General features: G+C 45.6%; 1 pseudogene; it reads right to left on the bottom strand.

Annotated features, from left to right (window-relative positions):
• Positions 1–457: 457 nt before the first annotated feature.
• Positions 458–6481, bottom strand: LOC116865271 (annotated as a pseudogene).
• Between the last annotated feature and the right edge of the window lie 12714 nt (positions 6482–19195).

Raw genomic sequence — 19195 nt, 5'->3', positions numbered from 1 at the left:
GGGGTGTAGAGATTACTTAAAAAAAAATTTAAAAAAAGGAACCAGCACTCTGGCCATTTTTTCAGTTCTTACTACCCACAAGACGCAGTAGCATTTGGACTCAGAGAAGGGAAGGGTCTGTCCCGTCATACAGCCAACTGTGGCAGAGTCTGGGTGAAATGACTGGTTCCTAGGTGGCTGCTGGGCCACCCGAGACTTCTGGGGAGATCTGGTACTTCTTGGTTCTGCTGTGTGGCCTTGGGAGGTTGGCTGTTCTCTGTGTCTGGAGGTTAGGGGGATTTCAACTGGCAATCTAGCTCTGATGTCCTGAGTTTTCAAATCAGGTATGGATGCACGGGGATGGGATGAGGAAAAGAAGCTCTGGAATTTGGGGGTTTGGCAGCTTGCACCAGGGCTGAGGCTCTGGGGGTCCTGAGGGCCCCCAGCCCTTGCCTGGGCTGACAGCGCCACCTGGAGCCTAATCGGTCAGGGGCGTCCCACTGAGGCTAGCACGCTGAGCATTCCTTCCGTGAAGGCCCTCGGTGCCGCCCAGTGGTAGGTGCTGGGATAAAGAAGGGACTCCGGTCCCTGACGCAATGGCAATAGCCCACGATGACTGCTTGGCATGAAGTGACAGCAGACAGTCCAGGACGAGGAGGGGCTCTGAGAACCACAGGGCTGTGGAGGAGAGGAATTACCATTATGGCGATTCTCAATGACTATCCTCTGGGCCAGTCCTGGGCCAGATCCTGGGGACCCTCAAGAAGTTGACTTTGGGGGCACCTGGGTGGTTCAGTGGGTTAAAGCCTCTGCCTTCGGCTCGCGTCATGATCCTAGGGTCCTGGGATCGAGCCCGGCATCGGGCTCTCTGCTCAGCGGGAAGCCTGCTCCCTCTTCTCTCTCTCTCTCTGCCTGCCTCTCTGCCTACTTGTGATCTCTCTCTGTGAAATAAATAAATAAAAATATTAAAAAAAAAAAAAAAAGAAGTTGACTATGGTCTAATGGAGATGGAGGGAAGTAGAGGTGGGAGCCCAGGGCCAGACACATGGAGCTGGGTCTTGGAGAATAGTAGTAATTTACCTTCTGTACTGAGGGCATTGCAGGCTCAGGGAAGAGCCTAGGGCCAAGGCAAGGAGAGAGTTCATGTGTGTAAGCTTGAAGGCAACAGCTAGGAGAGAGGAAGTGCCAGAATATGAGGTCAGAAAGGTCACAGCCCTGGGTACCTGTGGCCAACACAGCTTCCTCACAATTCCCCCCACCCACCTCCTGCTTTGTCCCCCAGTGCTGGCGGGAATAGAGCCCCTGCCTCAGACTCTAACCCCATCTCCTCTAAGTCAAGCTACCCAGCTGAGATCCTGATTTCCGGCATTCCCTTCCTCCCCAAGCCAGGAGCTGGGTCAGACTGTCCACAGGCTTTCCACAGGCTGACACCATCCTGTGATCCCTCTGGCCTCCAGGGAGCCCAGGCATAGCTCTTGGACCAAGGGAAGAATCTCCAAATACTTACTGAACTCTGGTCTCAAGTTCAAGTTCCTCAACCTGGGCATAATAACAGTGCCTACCCCAGGGAGATGTGGTGAGGATTAAAGGAGAAAATGTGCAGAAAGCCACATTACTAACATGGGTTGATGCCGGCTATGGAGGCTTCTTCCCACTTCCCCTCTGGGCACATCCCTTCCAGAAGGGAAAGCTCTGGGATCCAGGTCATTCCCCCGACTCCCCGCCTCCACTACCCTCCCCAAGCCCTCGGGCCTTCTACTTTCCTGAGTCCAGAGAGGCACAGGGAGATTTGTTTATTATGTTTTTCTACATTTTTTTAAAGAAAATGTAAACTACACAGGAAAAAAGAAAATTATAAACAAACATCCATATGCTCCCCTGGATTCAATAATTAATGATTTGCTTTATTCACCTTATCGCTTTCTTTTTTTAAAATATTTTATTTATTTATTTGACACAGAGAGAGAGATCACAAGTAGGCAGAGAGGCAGGCAGAGAGTTGGGGGCGGGGAGCAGGCTCTCTGCTGAGCAGAGAGCCCAATACGGGGCTCAATCCCAAGACCCTGAGATCATGACCCAAGCGGAAGGCAAAGGCTTAACCCACTGAGCCACCCAGGCGCCCCAGGCTTTCTCTTTTTTAAAAAACCTGATCCGGGGCACCTGGGTGGCACAGTCAGTGAAGCATCCAGCTCTAGGTTTTGGCTCAGGTTGTGATCTCTGGGTCATGAGATGGAGCCCCAAATCAGACTCCACACTCAGTGAAGAGTCAGCTTGGGATTTTCTCTCTCTTTCTCCCGCTGCCCTTCCCCACACTCTAAAATAAATAAATAAATCTTTAAAAAGAGATTTTTAAAAATCTGAACCATTTGGGGGCCCCTGGCTGGCTAAGTTGGTAAAACATATGACTCTCAATTCAGGGTCATGAGTTTAAGCCCCCCATTGGGCCTGGAGCCTACTTAAAAAAAAAAAATCTGAATCATTTGAAAATAAGTTGCAGATACTGTAACACTAGATGACACTTAAGACCTGAGCACGCAGCTCCTAAGAACAGTGGCCTACATAGTCATCCTCACAATCCTGAGAAAAGGATGAATCATTCCATACTATCGTCTAATGTCCAGCCCATATTCGTATTTCTCCCAATTTTCCCCAACTGCATTTTACACCTGCTTTTGGGGAGGAATGGGGAGAGATCCAGGATCTAATCAATGTTCACTCATTGTATTTGATTGTTGGTCTCTTCATTCTCTGGAAAACACTTCTTTTCTCCCCCAAATAGGAAAAATTACAGAAGAAAATAATCTGTAATCTGACCACCTTGCGCTACCCACTGTTGGCATTTGGGCATTTTTTTCTTTCAATTAAATGATTCCTGGGGCACCTGGGTGGCTCAGTCAGTTAAGTGCCTCGCTTTGGCTCAGTCATGAACGCAGAATCCTGGGATTAAACCTCACATTGGGCTCCCTGCTCCGTGGGGAGCCTGCTTCTCCCTCTTCCTCTGCCTGTCGCTCCCCCTGCTTATGCTCTCTCTTTCTGTCAAATGAACGAATAAAATCTTTAAAATTTTTTTTAAAGATTCCTAATATATATGGCATTTTAAAAATGACATCTCCATTGAGATATAATTCACATATTATTTAATTCACTCATTTAGAATATACAATCCAATGGCTTTTAGAATATTCACAGACATACACAACCCATCATTACAATCCATTTTAGAATATTTCTATCACCTCAAAAGAAAAAAATCCTGCACCTTTTAGCTATCACCCTGTAGCCCTGAGCAACCACAAATCTACTTTCTATTTCTATAGATTTTTTTCTATTTTTATAGATTTCTATAGATTTCTATAGAAATTTATAGAATATATATAAAAATAAATAAAAAAGAAATATATAGAATATATATAAAATAAATAAAATAAATAAAAAATAAGAATATATATAAAATATATATAAAAATCTATTTTTATAGATTTCTATAGATTATTTCTATCTATTATGAACGTTTTATATAAATGGAATATATGGAGCACCTGGCTGGCTGAGTCAGAAAAGCACGAGACTCTTGATCTCATCGTCATTAGTTCAAGTCCCATGTTGGGTGTAGAGATTACTTGTATAAATGTTTTTTAATCTTGAAAAAATGCAATTATGTAGCATGTGGTCTTTTGTGCCTTTTTCCATGTAGCATAATATTTTCAAGGTTCATTTGTGTTGTAGCATGCATCAATACTTCTTTCCTTGTTATGGCCAAAATGATGCTGCATTGTATAGGTCTACCACATTTTGTTTATCCATCCATTAGCTGGTGGACATTTGGGTTGCTTCTATCTTTTAGATATTATGAATATGTTGCCGTGAACATTTGTGTTCAAGTTTTTGCATGAACATACGTTTTAGTTTCTCCTGGGTAGATATCTAGGAGAGAATTGCTAAATCACATGATAACTTTGTTTAACCATGAGGAACTGCTAAGCTGTTTTGCAAAATAAGTGTAACATTTCGCATTCCAACCAACAATCTGTTAGGATTCTGATTTCTTTTTTCTTTTCTTTTTTTTTTTTTAAGATTCTATTTATTTATTTGACAGAGAAAGAACAAGAGAGCACAAGCAGGGGGAGCGGCAGAGGGAGAAGCAGGCTCCCCACAGGGCAGAAAGCCTGATACGGGACTCGATCCCACGACCCTGGGATCATGACCTGAACTGAAGGCAGACGCACAACCAACCAAGCCACGCCGGTGCCCCAGGATTGTGATCTCTACACATCCTCCCCAGCATATGTTAGTTTCTAACTCTTTTTTTCTTCCAAAATGGAATTTAAATTCTAGTTAGTTAATATATAGGGTACTATTGGTTTCAGGAATAGAATTCATTGATTCATCACTTATAGACACCCAGTGTTCATCACGACCAGTGCCTTCCTTAATGCCCATCACATATCTAGCCCATCCCCCATCTAGCCCATCCCCCACCCACTTCCCTCCATCAACTCTGTTTGTGCTCTATTGTTAAGGCTCTTATGGTTTTTTCCCTCTCCCATCCTTTTTGTTGTTGTTGTTCCCCTTCCCATATATTCATATGTTTTATTTCTTAAATTCCACATATAAGTGAAATCACATGGTATTTGTATTTCTCTGACTGACTGACTTCGCTTAGCATAATACACTCCAACTCCATCCATGTCACTACAAATAGTAAGATTTCATTCTTTTTGATGGCTGGGTAATATTCCATTACATATATATTCATGCTTACTGCATATGCTTTATCCATTCACAATGGACATCTGGGCTTTTTCCATAGTTTGGCTATTGTTGATAATGCTGCCATAAACATACCTCTTCAAATCTGTATTTTTGTATCCTTTGGATAAATACATAGTAGTTCAACTGCTGGATCCTAGGGCAGCTCTATTTTTAACTTTTTGAGGAAACCCCATGCTTTTTTCCAGAGTGGCTGCACCAGTTTGCATTCCCACCAACAGTGTAAGAGGGTTCCTCTTTCTCCACATCCTCTCCAATATCTGTTGTTTACTGTGTTGTTAATTTTCACCATCTGACATGTGTGAGGTAGTATCTCATCATAGTTTTGATTTCTATTTCCCTGATATCCAGTGAGGTCGAGCATCTGTTAGCCATCTGGATGTCTGACTTTTTTATCATGACCATCCTTGTGGTTAAGACGTATCTCATTGTGGTTTTGATTTTCATCTCCTTGATGTCTAATGATATAAAGAATCCTTTCTTGGGGGATGTCTGGGTGCCTTAGTAGGTTAAGCACCTGCCTTTGGCTCAGGTCATGATCCCAGGGTCCTAAGATCAAGTCCCACATCAGGGCTCAGCAGAGTCTGCCTTTCCCTCTGCCTGTTGGTCCCCCTGCTTCTGCTCTCTCTCTCTCTCTCTCTGACAAACAAATAAAATCTTGGGAGGGGGAGATAAAAAAGAATCTTTTCTTGAGTTTATTTATCTATTCATTTATTTTCCATCCTCTCTGGGGAAATGTTTAGTTAAATCCTTTGCCCATTTTTTTAAAATTTGGGTTATTTATTTATTTGTTTTTTCAGGCAAGAAAACCTTTTATTTTAAACCACAGATAGTCAGCAGATGGCCACAACTACCCATTTTATTAAAATCACATAAAATCTAGATTTAAAAGCATCACTTATTACTGCTCTAGAAAAACTCTGTGAAAAATTCAAATATGTACAATAGAAATACCACAGTATGCACGAGACTCAGTTTTTAGAGCCAGTGCATGGAATGTTGCATGAATTTTGCACACAGCTTCCAATATCAAATTGACATTTATTTTACTTGAGGATGATACAAATTTCCAAAAGGCATGATTATAAAAAGACAAAATGTCCATCCTTATATATCTTTGTATGCCAACTAGTAGTATCCTTAAAATTAACATTTACAAAATCCTTAGTAAAACTAGTTTGTTTTTCTTTTTTAAAGATTTTATTTATATATTGACAGACAGAACACAAGTAGGCAGAGAGGCCGGCAGAGGGTGAGGGAGAAACAGGATCTCCGCTGAGCAGGAAACCCGATGTGGGGTTCGATCCCAGGATCCTGGGATTATGACCTGAGCCAAAGGTAGCTGCTTAACTGATTGAGACACCCAGGCATCCCATAAAACTAGCTTTTTTAAAGTTGTCCCAAGTGGGACATAATCCAACTTCAATGTTTCACAATTCATTCTACCTTGTGATCTACAGGTTGTTTTCTGTGCACCTTCTGCTTTCGTTTCACCATTTCCAGATGGTGCAGGACCTTCCTTTCCAGCTTCACACCCTCCCTCTTTCCTTTAAGTACCTTTGTCAGTCTTCGTTCCAGGTTCTTTGTGCGCAGATATTCTTCCTGGTTTAGGTTCAGGTTTTGGTGGAGTGGGTTTTGCAGACAACCTGGCAGACAGTCTGGTGGTCTCCTATTTCGTTGCTTTGGATCCATTCTCGCCCTCTGTATTCTCTGGAGACTTTGTTTAGGGCATGAAGCTTATGTTTGTTACAGCAGCAGCTGAACAGTAAAGCAATGGGCTTGATCAGCGGACACCGCGGCTCGCACAAAGGGTATAGCAGAGCCTGGCTTCTCAGACCTGCACCTCCTGGGTTGTTCTGGGTTTGTTTTCTTTTTTATTATTATTGAATAGTAATCTTTATATATATACATATATATATTCTGGATCTAAGCCCTGATCTCATATATGATTTGCAACTATTTCCCCCTCTTCTGGGAGTTGTCTTACCATGTTCTTGATGATATTCCTTGAAACACTAATGTGTTTCATTTTGATGAAGTTCAATTTGTATATTCTTGTTGTTGTCAATGTGCTTTTGGTGTCCTATCTAAGAATCTGTTGCCAGATCCAAGGTCCTAAGATTTACTCCTGTGTTTTCTTCTAAAAGGTTTATGCTTTTAGCTCTGACATTCCAGTGTTTAATCTATTTTGAATTAACTTTTGTTACATGGTATAAAGGAAGCATTCAGCTGCCTTCTTTTGGATGAGACACCAACTGTCCCAGCAGCATGGAGCTGAGAGGATGAGGAATGCTGGCTGCCTTCCTGTCTCAGGAAGTTAACAGAGCCTGCTGCAGGGAGCTGGAAGGGGAAGGAACCTGGTATTCTTAGTTTCAACAGTGTATAACAGAGTTTCCATCAGGTTGAGGGGGGGTGGGCAGGGAGACAGTGAATCATGGCTCAAATGCTACAAAGTCACTGTTCTTACCAAGATTTAGTAGATTTTCCTGAATTTGCTGTATGCCCCTAGGATGATTTCTAGAGAATATATACATAACATTTCTAACAGTTATGGTTGTTCCACTGGGAAGAGGGTCTGCAGGGCTCCACATACCACCATCCAGAAGTCGGCCACCAGCTCTTTACTTTTTATTGCCAAGTAGTATCCATTGTTTGTATGTGCCACACTTCATTTATCCATTTACCTGTTGATGAACACAGGGTTGTTTCTTATTTGAGATATTACAAATAAAGTTGCTGTGAATATTTGCATAAAAGTCTTTGTTTGGACATAGGCTTTCATTTCTCTTGAGTTAAGGCCTAGAAGTGGAATGGCTGGGTTATATGGTAGGTTTTCCCAAGTGGTTGTACCATATTACCTTCCTGCCAATGGTGTCTGAGAGTTCTAGTTGCTCCATATCTTCATCAACACTCAGTATGATCACTGTAAAAAAAAAAAAAAAAAAAACTTTAGCCATTCTAACAGATGTTATTGGCATCTCATTGTAATGACTAATGATTGATGTGTTTGAGCAATCTTGGATCTGTGTTCATGCGATCGGTCTGTAGTTTTCTTTTCTTGTGATGTCTGTCTGGTTTTGGCATTAGGGTGATGTTAGCCTCCTAGAATGAGTTAGGAAGTATTCTCTCTGCTTCTATCCTCTGAAAGACATTGTAAAATATTGGTATAATTCTTTCCTTAAATGTTGGGTAGAATTGACTAGTGAACACATCTGGACCTGGTGTTTTGTGTTTAGGAAGATTATTAGTTATCGATTCAATTTCTTGAATAGATATAGTCTAATTCAGATTGTCCATTTCTTCTTGTGAGTTTCTGCAGATGGTGTCTTTGAAGGAATTGGTCCATTTCATCTAGGTTATCAAATTTGTGGGCAGAGTTGTTCAAGATAATCCTTTAGTATTCTCCTGCTGTCCTTAGTGAATTCTTCCATTTCTTTTTTTTTTTTTAAGATTTTATTTATTTCTTTGACAGACAGAGATCACAAGTAGTCAGAGAGGCAGGCAGAGAGAGGGAGAGGAGGAAGCAGGCTCCCAGCTGAGCAGAGAGCCCAATGTGGGACTCGATCCCAGGACTCTGGGATCATGACCTGAGCCGAAGGCAGAGACTTTAATCCACTGAGCCACCTGGGCACCCATTCCTTTTCATTTCTGATATTAGTAATTTATGGCCTCTCTCTTTCCTTCTTGTTAGCCTAGCTACAGGTGTATCACTCTATTGATTTTTTCAACAAACCAGGTTTTGATTTCATTGACTTTTCTCTATTGATTTTGTTTTCCTTTTAACTGATTTTTGCTCTAATTCTTTAAGATTTCTATTTTTTTAAAGATTTTATTTATTTATTTGACAGGGATCACAAGTAGGCAGAGAAGCAGACAGAGAGAGAGGAGGAAGCAGGCTCCCCTCTGAGCAGAGAGCCCGATGAGGGGCTCTATCCCAGGACCCTGAGATCATAACCTGAGCCGAAGGCAGAGGCTTTAATCCACTGAGCCACTCAGGCACCCCAAGATTTCTATTTTTAAGTAATCTCCACACCCAGTGTGGCACTCAGACTCACAACCCTGAGATCTGGAGTCTCATGCTCTCCTGACTGAACCAGCCAAGTGCCCCTTTGCTCCAGATCTTCCAATTTCTTTTCTTCCATGTCCTTAGGTTTTAATTTGCTCTTTTTTTCTGGTTTCCTAAAATGAAACTTAGAATAAAGATTTTAGATCTCACTTCCTTTCCAACATATCAATGCTATAAATTTCCCTCTCTGCACTGCTTTCACTGCATTCCACAGATTTCGATAAGTTGTTTTTTCTTTCTTTCTTTTTTTTTTTTAGTTCAAAATATTTTTAAATTTCTCTTGAGATTCTTGACCCATGTGTTATTTGGAAGTGTGTTATTTAATCTCCACTTATTTTGGAATTTTCCAATTACTTTTCTGTTTCTGATCTCTAGTTTCATTCACAACTGTGCTGGGTACAACCCCTTTCCTGGATGTGTGATTTGCAGCAGTTGCTAGCAGTCAGTGGCTTGTCTTTTCATTTTTTTAACAGTGTCTTTCAAATAGCAGGTGTTCCTTATTTTGATCAAGTCCAATGTATCAATCTTTTTTATTTCTGAATCATGTTTCTGGTATTGTATCTATGAACTCTTTGTCTAAATCAAGGTCACAAAGATTTTATTTCTCTGCTTGGTGTTCCTTCTAAGTTTTGGGTTACCTTGTGTGTATTATTTTATATTTTGCCTTTTTTTCCCAAAACCTTTCTTAAAAATTTCAAGTCTATGGAAAAGTTAAAGGAGTAGGACCACGAACACCCACATACTCTTTGCTGACAGTGCATCGGTTGTTAATAATTTGCCACATTTGCTTTATTTCCCTGGATACTTTCTTCCTTCCAGAAACATTTGACAATAAGTTGCAGAATTTTGTAACACTGACTTTTCCCAAAGTCTAAGCAAGCTGTCCTGGAAATGTGCTTTAAAAAGCAGCAACAGTAACATGTGTCACTGACTACAGTGACAAAGGTAGCACATACCCAGTGTGGAGGGCTGGGAAGAAATAGAGGAGTAAAAGAAGAAAACTGCCCTCTGGCTTTATTCCAACTCCAAGATCACAGGGGGCCACTTGCCTGAGAGGTCACTGGTGAGGATGGACAGGGCTCAGGTGCAAATCCCTGATTCCCACTGTAGCACCCCCTTCCTGGGGCCACTTCCGGCTGAAGAGCTCTCAGCTGGGAGGCCAGGATTTCCCAATGAGACCTTGAGCCGGCTCTGCCCTCTGTGGGCGTGTCTACGGTAAACATAGACGCCACGCGGCTTAGCCGCCCTCCCAGGAGGCTATTTGTGTCTTTACTAGGGTAACTCCTCGATGGTGAAAGGGCTTGGGGCCCCTCCCTCCAACACCCCACCCCAGACTGGCCTTAGGATCCCTGCTGCTTTTGCCTGGAACATTCCCTTCCCCCCTCTCCAACCATCACATCCTATTCTTAGAATCACCTTGCCTCTCCCTCTTTACTTGCAACCAATCATTCATTCACCTGTCCTGGGCCAGGCTTGTGCTGGAGGCTACTCCACACTCTTATCTCACTTCGTGCTCACAATTACCCTTAAGGGAGGTTATCATAGCCATTTCAGACTAGGAAACTCACCCTGAGCACACTGGGCAAGGTCAGTCACCCCAAGTTAGGGCAAAGCCAAGCATGTGCAGGCCACTATCTCTGCCTGTCAAGACATCGGAGCCCTTGTCTGCAACCTCAGTGCCCTATGTGCAGAGAGGTCAGGTCTATGCTGACCTATGTGAGATCTACACCCTATCCCCCTGTGTCTGTGAATCTAAATCTGCTTCTTGCTTTAGAGTCCAGATAGCTTCAGGGTTGCCTCCTCCACGAAGCTCTCCCTGATTCTCACTGAGAGTGATCTTCGTTTTCTGGACACTCTCACACTCTAGAATCAGTGGCCTGATTTCTTCTGTCTCTCCCATCCCCATTCAGATCCTCCTTCCAACTGTGCAAGAGCCTATACGCTGGGCATGTAATCAGCTTCATTCAATACATTTTAAATTTTATTTTAATTTGTTTGCATTATCTCTAATATTTATTGATTTTCTCTTTTTAAAAAAATTGTTTATTTGTTTGTTTATTTGTTTGTTTATTTATTTCAGAGAGAGAGCACGAGCAGTGGGGAGAAGGAGAAGCCGGCTCCTCCTGAGCAGGGAACCTGATGTGGGGCTCAATCCCAGGGGCCTGGGATCATGACCTGAGCCAAAAGCAGACACTTAACCGACTGAGCCACCCAGGTGCCCCTTATTGATTTTCTTTTACCTTCTTGTATAATATATTTTCTCTTATTAATACATGTTCACGGGGTGCTTTCAGCTCAGGTTATGACCTCAGGGTCCTGGGATTGTCAGGATCAGGCTCCCTGCTCAGTAGGGAGTCTGTTTCTCTCCCTCTGCCCCCCACCACTCATATGTGTGCTATCTCTCTCAAATAAATAAAAATCTTTAAAAAAAAATACATGCTCACATTATCAAAAATTTAAGAAAGAAGAAAAATCATTCCAAATTTTCCATAGATTACCATATTAACATTTTCATAGATTATTTTTTGGTCTGATTTCTGTGGCCACATATATTTTAGGAGTTAAGACCACACTGTATAAACAGTTCCAACGCCTGCTTTAAAAAAACAACAACAACAGCAAAAACTGAGGGATGCATGGGTGGCTCAGTCATAGGTGGCTGCCTTTGGCTCAGGTCATGATCCCAGCCTTCTGGGATCGAGTCCCACATCGGGCTCCTTGCTCAGTGGGGAGCCTGCTTCTCCCTCTGCCTGCTCTGCTTGTTGCTCCTCTCTCGCTCCCCCTGCTTGTGTTCCCTCTCTTGCTCTCTCTGTCAAATAAATTAAAACATTTAATAAAAATATTGACATTATACCAAGGATATTTTCCATGTCACTAAAAGTTACCTGGATCATACCCATTAAGATGGCTAGAATATAAAAAAGATAATAAAAGAGGGAGCAAGGATGTGGACCAATTTGAGCCCTCATACACTGCCAGTGGGAATGCAAAATGGTGCAGTCCCTTTGGAAAATAGCTTGATGGTTCCTCAAATAGTTAAGCATTGAGTTAGCAGATGATCCAACAACTTCACTCATAGGTATATATTCAAGAGAAATGAGGGGCACCTGGGTGGCTCAGTGGGTTAAAACCTCTGCCTTCGGCTCAGGTCATGATGCCAGGGTCCTGGGATCGAGCCCCACATCGGGCTCTCTGCTCAGTGGGGAGCCTGCTTCTTCCTCTCTCTCTTTCTGCCTACTTGTGATCACTGTCTGCCAAATAAATAAATAAAATCTTTAAAAAAAAAGAGAGAGAGAGAAATGAAAACATGTATCTGTACAAAAATTGTACATGAGGGGCATCTGGGTGGAGCAGTCAATTAAGCATCTGACTCTTGGTTTTGGCTCCAGTCATGATCTCAGGATGGTGAGACTGAGCCCCGCATGGGGTTCCACACTCAGGCGTCCGCTTAAGACTTTCTCTCCTTCTCCCTCAGCTATACCACCAAATAAATAAATAAATATTTAGAAGCAAAAAATTGTCATGAGTGTTACTGTCATTTTTCATAATAGCTGAAAAATTGAAACAACCCAAGTATCCCCCAACTAATGAGTAGATAAATACAATATGGTAATCCATACAATGGAATATTTTTCAGCCATAAAAAAGAATGGAGTGACGGGGCACCTGGCTGACTCAGTCGAAGGAGCTTGCAACTCTTGATCTCGGGGTCATGAGTTTGAGCCCCATGTTGGGTGTAGAGATTACTCAAATTAATAAAACTTTAAAAAAAGTTTTAAAATGAATAAAGTACTGATATATGCTAAAACATGGATAAATCTTGAAAACATTCTGCGATGTGTAAAAAGTCAGACACAGAAGACCACATATTATATGATTCCATTTCCATTAAATGTCCAGGAAAGGTAAATCCATAGAGACAGAAAGTGTTACCTGTGGGCTGGTTGGGGGGAGGGGAGGTTTGGGAGCAAATGAGCAGTGACTGCTAATGGGTATGGGGATTTGTTATGGAGTAATGAAAATGTTCTGAAATTGATTGTGGTGACGGTTGCCAAACTTTGTGAATATCCTGAAAATCATTGAACTGTACAGTTTAAGTGGGCACATTTTATGTTATGTGATCTATATCAATAAGTCTGTTATTTTAATTTTATTTTTTAAATTTATTTTAAAATAATCTCTACACCAATGTGGGGCTCGAACTCATGACCCTGAGATCAACAGTTGCATGCTCTACCGACTAAGCCAGCCAGGCGCCCCTCAATAAATCTGTTATAATTAAAAACAAAAGAACTCCATGGCAGCACTTTTAATGTGTTTAGATGTTATTCTTTTGTACAGCTGCATCATAATTTATTTAGATTCCTATTGTTGGAACTTTATGTTTTCTATTAATTCCTTTGTTTCACAACATTTCAAACACAAAAATGAATTGAATAGTATAATGAACCCCTGTACCCATCACCCACTTCAACAATTGTCACACAAGTGCTGTTTTTACAGACATGGATTTATGAACATTCTTGTGCATAAATCTTTGGTCAGAGTCCACACTGTTTCCTTCCATTTATACTGAATTCAATTCAGTCCCCACCACTCCCTCACAATGCCCTCCCAGCATACCCATGTGATTTGACGAATCAGACACCGCCCGACTCCTGGGGGGCTCCCAGTCTGATGATGGAGGCAGATACTGGATTGAAGCGACCAGTAGGGGCAGGGGCTGTGTAACTGGAGTGAGCCCTCAGCCTATTACCCAGGAGGAGCCCCTCCACACACCACGGTCCTTCCTACTAAGGAGCCAATTTCCCAAACCTCTGCAAGCCCTGTCTTTCTTCCCTTTTGCCACACAGGGGCGCAAGAGTCTTTCACAACCTCTGAAATCGTCCATCAGCATCGTGGGTGGGTGGCTCCCGTGAGTGAACTCTGTGCACCTTCTCCTGGTGACCCTGGCCTGGTGATGGCCATCTCTTGGTCTTAGGATTCTCACACAGGAAACGAATGAGGTGAATTCAATGAGCCATCTGGACCCAGCTTTAGCCAACTCTCAGAAGCAATATGTCCTTGGGGTCCGTTCCCCAGCACCTGCTTCTGGGTGGTCCAGGGGATCCTTGTGCATGCCGCTCCACTCTGGGTCCCAGGAGAGACTAATGCCTACCAGGGCAACTTCCCGCTTTTTAGAGGCCCACAGGAGGCCTCAGATTTGCTGAGACACTCCAGGTCCTGAAGCAACATTAGGGCTGTGGGTGGTGGAAGGAAAAATGAGTCACCAGGGACTTCTAAAGTCCCTCTGGCCCAGCCCAGAGGATATTCGGGCCTCAGGGGGAGGGCATGGTCTGTTGAGGACCATAACGTGCCTGGCACAGCTGAGGGCTGAGTCAAGGGACAAGGTGTTTGTTTTCCTAAGAGGGCTTCTCCAAAGTTGGAGTGTTTCCAGCCCTCTAGCCCCTCCTGGCTCAGGCAACAAAGGGGACCCTGGGCCAGGCTCTGAACTCTGACTGGATGTCTGTATCTCCCTGGGGAAGTCTCCCAGCTGGGATCCCAACACACCCCTCCTGGCCTTTCCTCTCCTTGTCCTTGTCCTTCCCCCAATGCCCCCTCATAATCCAGTGAGCTGGTGGCCAGAAGCCACTCCCCAAATGGCCAGGCATCCCAGTCACCAGGGGGAGGAAGGGCCCGCTCACGTACACCAAGCACCCACTGTGCGTGTGAGCCTTTCCCTGTGCCTGTCACTTTGTATCTGTTATCACATTTCTTTTTCACAGCAGCAGCCTCATAAGGCAACCATTACACACTCATTTAACAGATGAGGAAGTCAAAGTCAGCCCAGCAGCACGAGGCTCACTCAAGACCAGGCTGGTCTGACTCACGCCTGTGTCTCTTTCCTTCTCCCCACCTGCTTTCTGCACACACTCTGAACTGCTGTGCAAGACACCTACCTCACCGACTGCTATTTCACTCCTGCACACACCCCTGCCCAACCAGGGGCTCCCATGCTCCCCAAATCCCATACGCCAAGTGGGGGTGGGGGTGCACTGATAGACCACATGAGCCAGACTACTGAGGTATGGGTAGGGATACCTGTGAAACAGAAGGCAGGGAGCCTGGCCTTGGGGTCTGGCTGCAAAGTAAAATTTCATGATCCAAGTGTGGCCTGCAGCCCAAGCTGGGACCTTTCTCATAACCCACTTCAGAGTTTCTAAATCAGAATCTGCAATTTAACAAGATTCTTGGAATATCAGGGCAGAGAGGAGGGAAGTGAGCAATTATCCCTGAGCAAGAGGGGGCTGGCTTTGGGTCTGACCCTGGTGTCTCCAACCTGTGCCCCATCAGCAGGCTGAAACCTTCCGCCTCCTCTCCTGTCTTTGGCAGTTGGTGCTACTGTGGGAGGTTATCCAACTCAGCCTTGGGAAGGTAGGTTGGGTCCCTCCACCCTGTTTGAAAAGAGTATAAATAGCCAGGTCCGTCTCCTGGTCCTTCCCAGGGCTCTGACAGGCTGGGGGCTGGGAAGCGCGTCAGGGCCCCAGCAACTGGCAGAGGATGGCTGCTCTTCAGTCCCTCTCCTGAAATGTGTCCATACTTGTTTGTGACTCTCCCGCCCAGCATCACGGTGGGGTCATGGCCAGAACTCTGGCCGACCTCTCCCTCCTTGAGTAAGGTGAGGGCTGCGTCCCTTGGGGCTGTTGGAGCCTGAGGCCTGGGCCGGTGCCCCTCCCTATCCCTGCTGCGGCTAATTTTAGGGCTGTCTTGACAGCTGCCTCAGCTCACCTTGGGTCAGTTCCCTGCTCAGCATTAGGGTCACTTGGGGTCAGATGGGGAGTGGGCCAGACCAGCCCCAGCTTTGACTACAACACATAAAATTAGACTCCTGACCCCTGGGCCACCATCCCCGTGGCCTGGAGAGCGCCCCTCAGTACTGAGGGGTGGGACAGGAGCTGGTCCTACTCTCAGTCTAACAACCCTTCCTAGGCAAACAAACCAAATCCTGAAGCCACAGAGATCAGAGAACTCAGGACTTGAAGACCCTCTAGCTCAGTACCTTGCCTGCAGAAGGGAAAGGGCAAGGGGCCGAGGCCTGGACCAGAGTCACACTGCAAGTGAAGGCAAAGCTGGGGCTGAAGCCCCAAGGCCGGGTGCAGGTATAGATGGGTCCAGCATTTGAAGTAGCCCATGAAGGTCAATCCTGGGCCTTGGTACCTCCCTTCCTGGAAGATGCAGAGAGGGGACAACTCTGATGCCACCCCAACACATACTTCTTAAGCCCCCTTACCATGCCCAGCTCTCTGGGATTCAGGAATTGATGGCACCTGGAACAGTTAGTAGAGGAAGGGTTTTAGCCCCACAGGGTTGGAGTCCTTCTCTCTCACCAACATTCTGGTCCTTTGTTTCCTCCCTGTTGACATGGTATATGTTTATACATATTCACAGACTGGTTGGGACAGAGGGCGATGAATGGATGATGGGAAGAGCACTGGGAACTCAGGAGTGTGAGGTGCCCACTGGGCTGCCAGCTGGCTGGGGACACAGGCTCCTTCCCATGGGGAACCAGAACCCGAGTAGTTCCCACAGTCTTCACCCCCGTTGTCTCCATCCACATCATCTCTCACCCAGTGATGTTGCAAGAGGAACGGGAAACAAGTCTTTTTTTTTTTTTAAAGATTTTTTTAAATTTATTTATTTGACAGAGATCACAAGTAGGCAGAGAAGCAGGCAGAGAAAGAGAGAGGAGGAAGCAGGCTCCCCACTAAGCAGAGAGCCCCATGTGGGGCTCGATCCCACGACCCTGGGATCATGACCTGAGCCGAAGGCAGAGGCTTTAACCCACTGAGCCACCCAGGTGCCCCAGGAAACAAGTCTTGAAGCTGACCTGGGCAAGCGGGAAAGGAAATGCAAGCCGGGGTCACAGAAGGAAGCTGTGGTTCTCTTTTCCTCTACCCGCAGCCTTTGCTCCTTCTGTCCCTCTGTTCCAGCCTTCTCTCATGCCCTTGTCCTGTTCATTCATTCCAACCACCCACCTCCCTAACTCTCCTGTCTCTTCCTGAGATCTCTCACCCTGGAGCCCTCTGCCCCAACCCTCAGGGTTCCCTGGTTGGGTTGGCAAGTGGGAGTATGGATGATTGCGTGTTCGTATGGGACTCCGTTGCACAGGGCTGGCACTCAACAAAATATTTAATGGCCCACCTCCAATCCTTTCTGAAACAAGGCTGTGTGCACATGAATAAATAGATAAACGTTGACTGACTCTAAAAACACACACATGCACCCTGAGAAAAGCCTTGTTTATCCATCCTCCCTGGATAACAAGTTGATTCCCACCGTGGACTCTCCAGATGATTGAAGGTGGAGGATTCTCTGGGTTAGGAAGGAGGGAGTCCTTCCAGGTGGAAGGGATGTCTTGAGCCAAAGCTGGGAGCTGAATGCTCAGTAGTCTGCAGAACAGCAGTGTGAGAGGAGCTGGTGAGACTGGCAAATCATGAACAGCCCAGAATGCCAGGCCAAGGAGCAGACTTTCTCCTGAGGGCAGTGGGGAGTCATGGGAGGGTTTTGAGTGGGAGAATGACGAGGTTGGATTTGCTACCACTGGTATTTCATCTCTGGCTCCTGCATGGAGTGTGGATTTTTTTTTTTAAGATTTTATTTATTTATAGGGACGCCTGGGTGGCTCAGTTGGTTAGGCAGCTGCCTTTGGCTCGGGTCATGATCCCAGAGTCCTGGGATCGAGTCCCGTATCAGGCTCCTTGCTCAGCCAGGAGCCCATTTCTCTCTCTCCCTCTGCCTGCTGCTCCCCCTGCTTGTGCATTATCTCTCTCTCTCTCTCTCTCTCACTCTCTGTCAAATAAATTTTTTAAAAAAGATTTTATTTATTTGACAGAGAGAGAGAGATCACATGTAGACAGAGAGGCAGGCGGCGGGGGGGTGGTGTGGGGGGAAGCAGGCTCCCTGCTGAGCAGAGAGCCCCATGTGGGCCCAGGACCCTGAGATCATGACCTGAGCGGAAGGCAGTGCCCAATCAATTGAGCACCCAGGCACCCTTGGAGTGTGGATTAAAGGCAGAGGGAGGGGAGCTGAGGAACCCTCGGCTTTCAGAGTCAGGTGAGAGAAGATGGAATACGAACATAGGTGAGGCTGAAGAAGTTGAGAAGGGGACGATACCAGAGGATATCAGAGAAGGATGGCCAAGACCAAGTGACAGATCAGATGAGGGCAAGGAGGGAGGGAGAATAGGCTCTGTGATTCCAGGCCCAGGTGACCAGCTGGCTAGAAGTGCCCTTGCTGTGGTTGAGAGCTGAGCAGGTCTGGGGAAAGATGCAAAGATCAGCTTTGGACACATCAGAGAGATGGTCTGACTAGAAATGGGAATCTCTAGACTGGTCAGAGGGCTTGGGCAAGGCAATCTGAGTAAGAATCTCTGAATGACTTGGAAGTGTCCCACGTTGCCCCAGGGTAGTCCTAGGAGCCCCAACCACCTATAGTGTCTATGACCCACAGGACTTGGACTTGGGCCGCTGCGAAGGATGAGGACGGGATCGGCAAAAGGTCTGACAGAATGGAGGGGAGAGTGTGGGACACCCCTGGAGGTAGGGTAGGAGTGACTGATGCAGGGTCTGGGATGGAGAGGAAGGAGAAAGAGGCCAAAGGTGGGATGAGCTGGCAGGCCTTACAGACCAGCCAGCCTGAAGCTATCCTTGTAGAGACAGGCAGAAAGAGGCCTGGTGAGGGGTGGGAATGGGCCAGTGAGGCAGACGGGCTGGCAGCTCCTGGCTCCATGCTGTCCCCTGGGCCACACTGTGTGAAAGTGGTCCTCTAGGTGGGACTCTGGGATTGAGCTTCCTGACCATGTCCCAGTGTCGTAGTCTTGTCTGGTTTAGCAGGGTGTGTGGGGGCAGACAGGTGACACTCCGAAACCTACTGTCAATCCATCTCAGCGCTGTGCTACTACTGTCTCATTCCTGGACTGAGGCTGGGCCGAGACAGACGGGAGCCACATTCTGGGACCTGGAGACTCACAGCCCCTCAGAGAGCTGTGCTCCTGGCAGAACCTGCGTTCTGCGGGATGCAGCAACTACGGGGATGCGGCAACTACGCCATCATGGAGCATGTCCCACACAAGGCGAGAGGGAAGAGGGGCAACAAATGCTTATCCAGCCCCTACTTAGTGCCAGGCACTGTCCTAGGATCTTGAGACATTGAGCACGATTTATGTTTTAACTGGAGACTGACAAAAACCAAATGAATACATGATATAATGTCAAGAAGGACAAAGCGAGATGAAGAAACACAGAACAGGATTGGGGGGTGGGCAGTTTTAGCAGGGAGCATGGAGTACTCATTTGAGAGAAAGAAGCTCATTGTGGACCCGACTGGCTGGGTGACCTTGGT

Source organism: Lontra canadensis, unplaced genomic scaffold (assembly GCF_010015895.1).
Source record: "Lontra canadensis isolate GAN:19392208 unplaced genomic scaffold, GSC_riverotter_1.0 scaffold7, whole genome shotgun sequence".
NCBI lineage: Eukaryota > Metazoa > Chordata > Mammalia > Carnivora > Mustelidae > Lontra > Lontra canadensis.
Note: the sequence above shows the minus strand (reverse complement) of the source record. Positions and strands in the feature narration are given on the sequence as shown.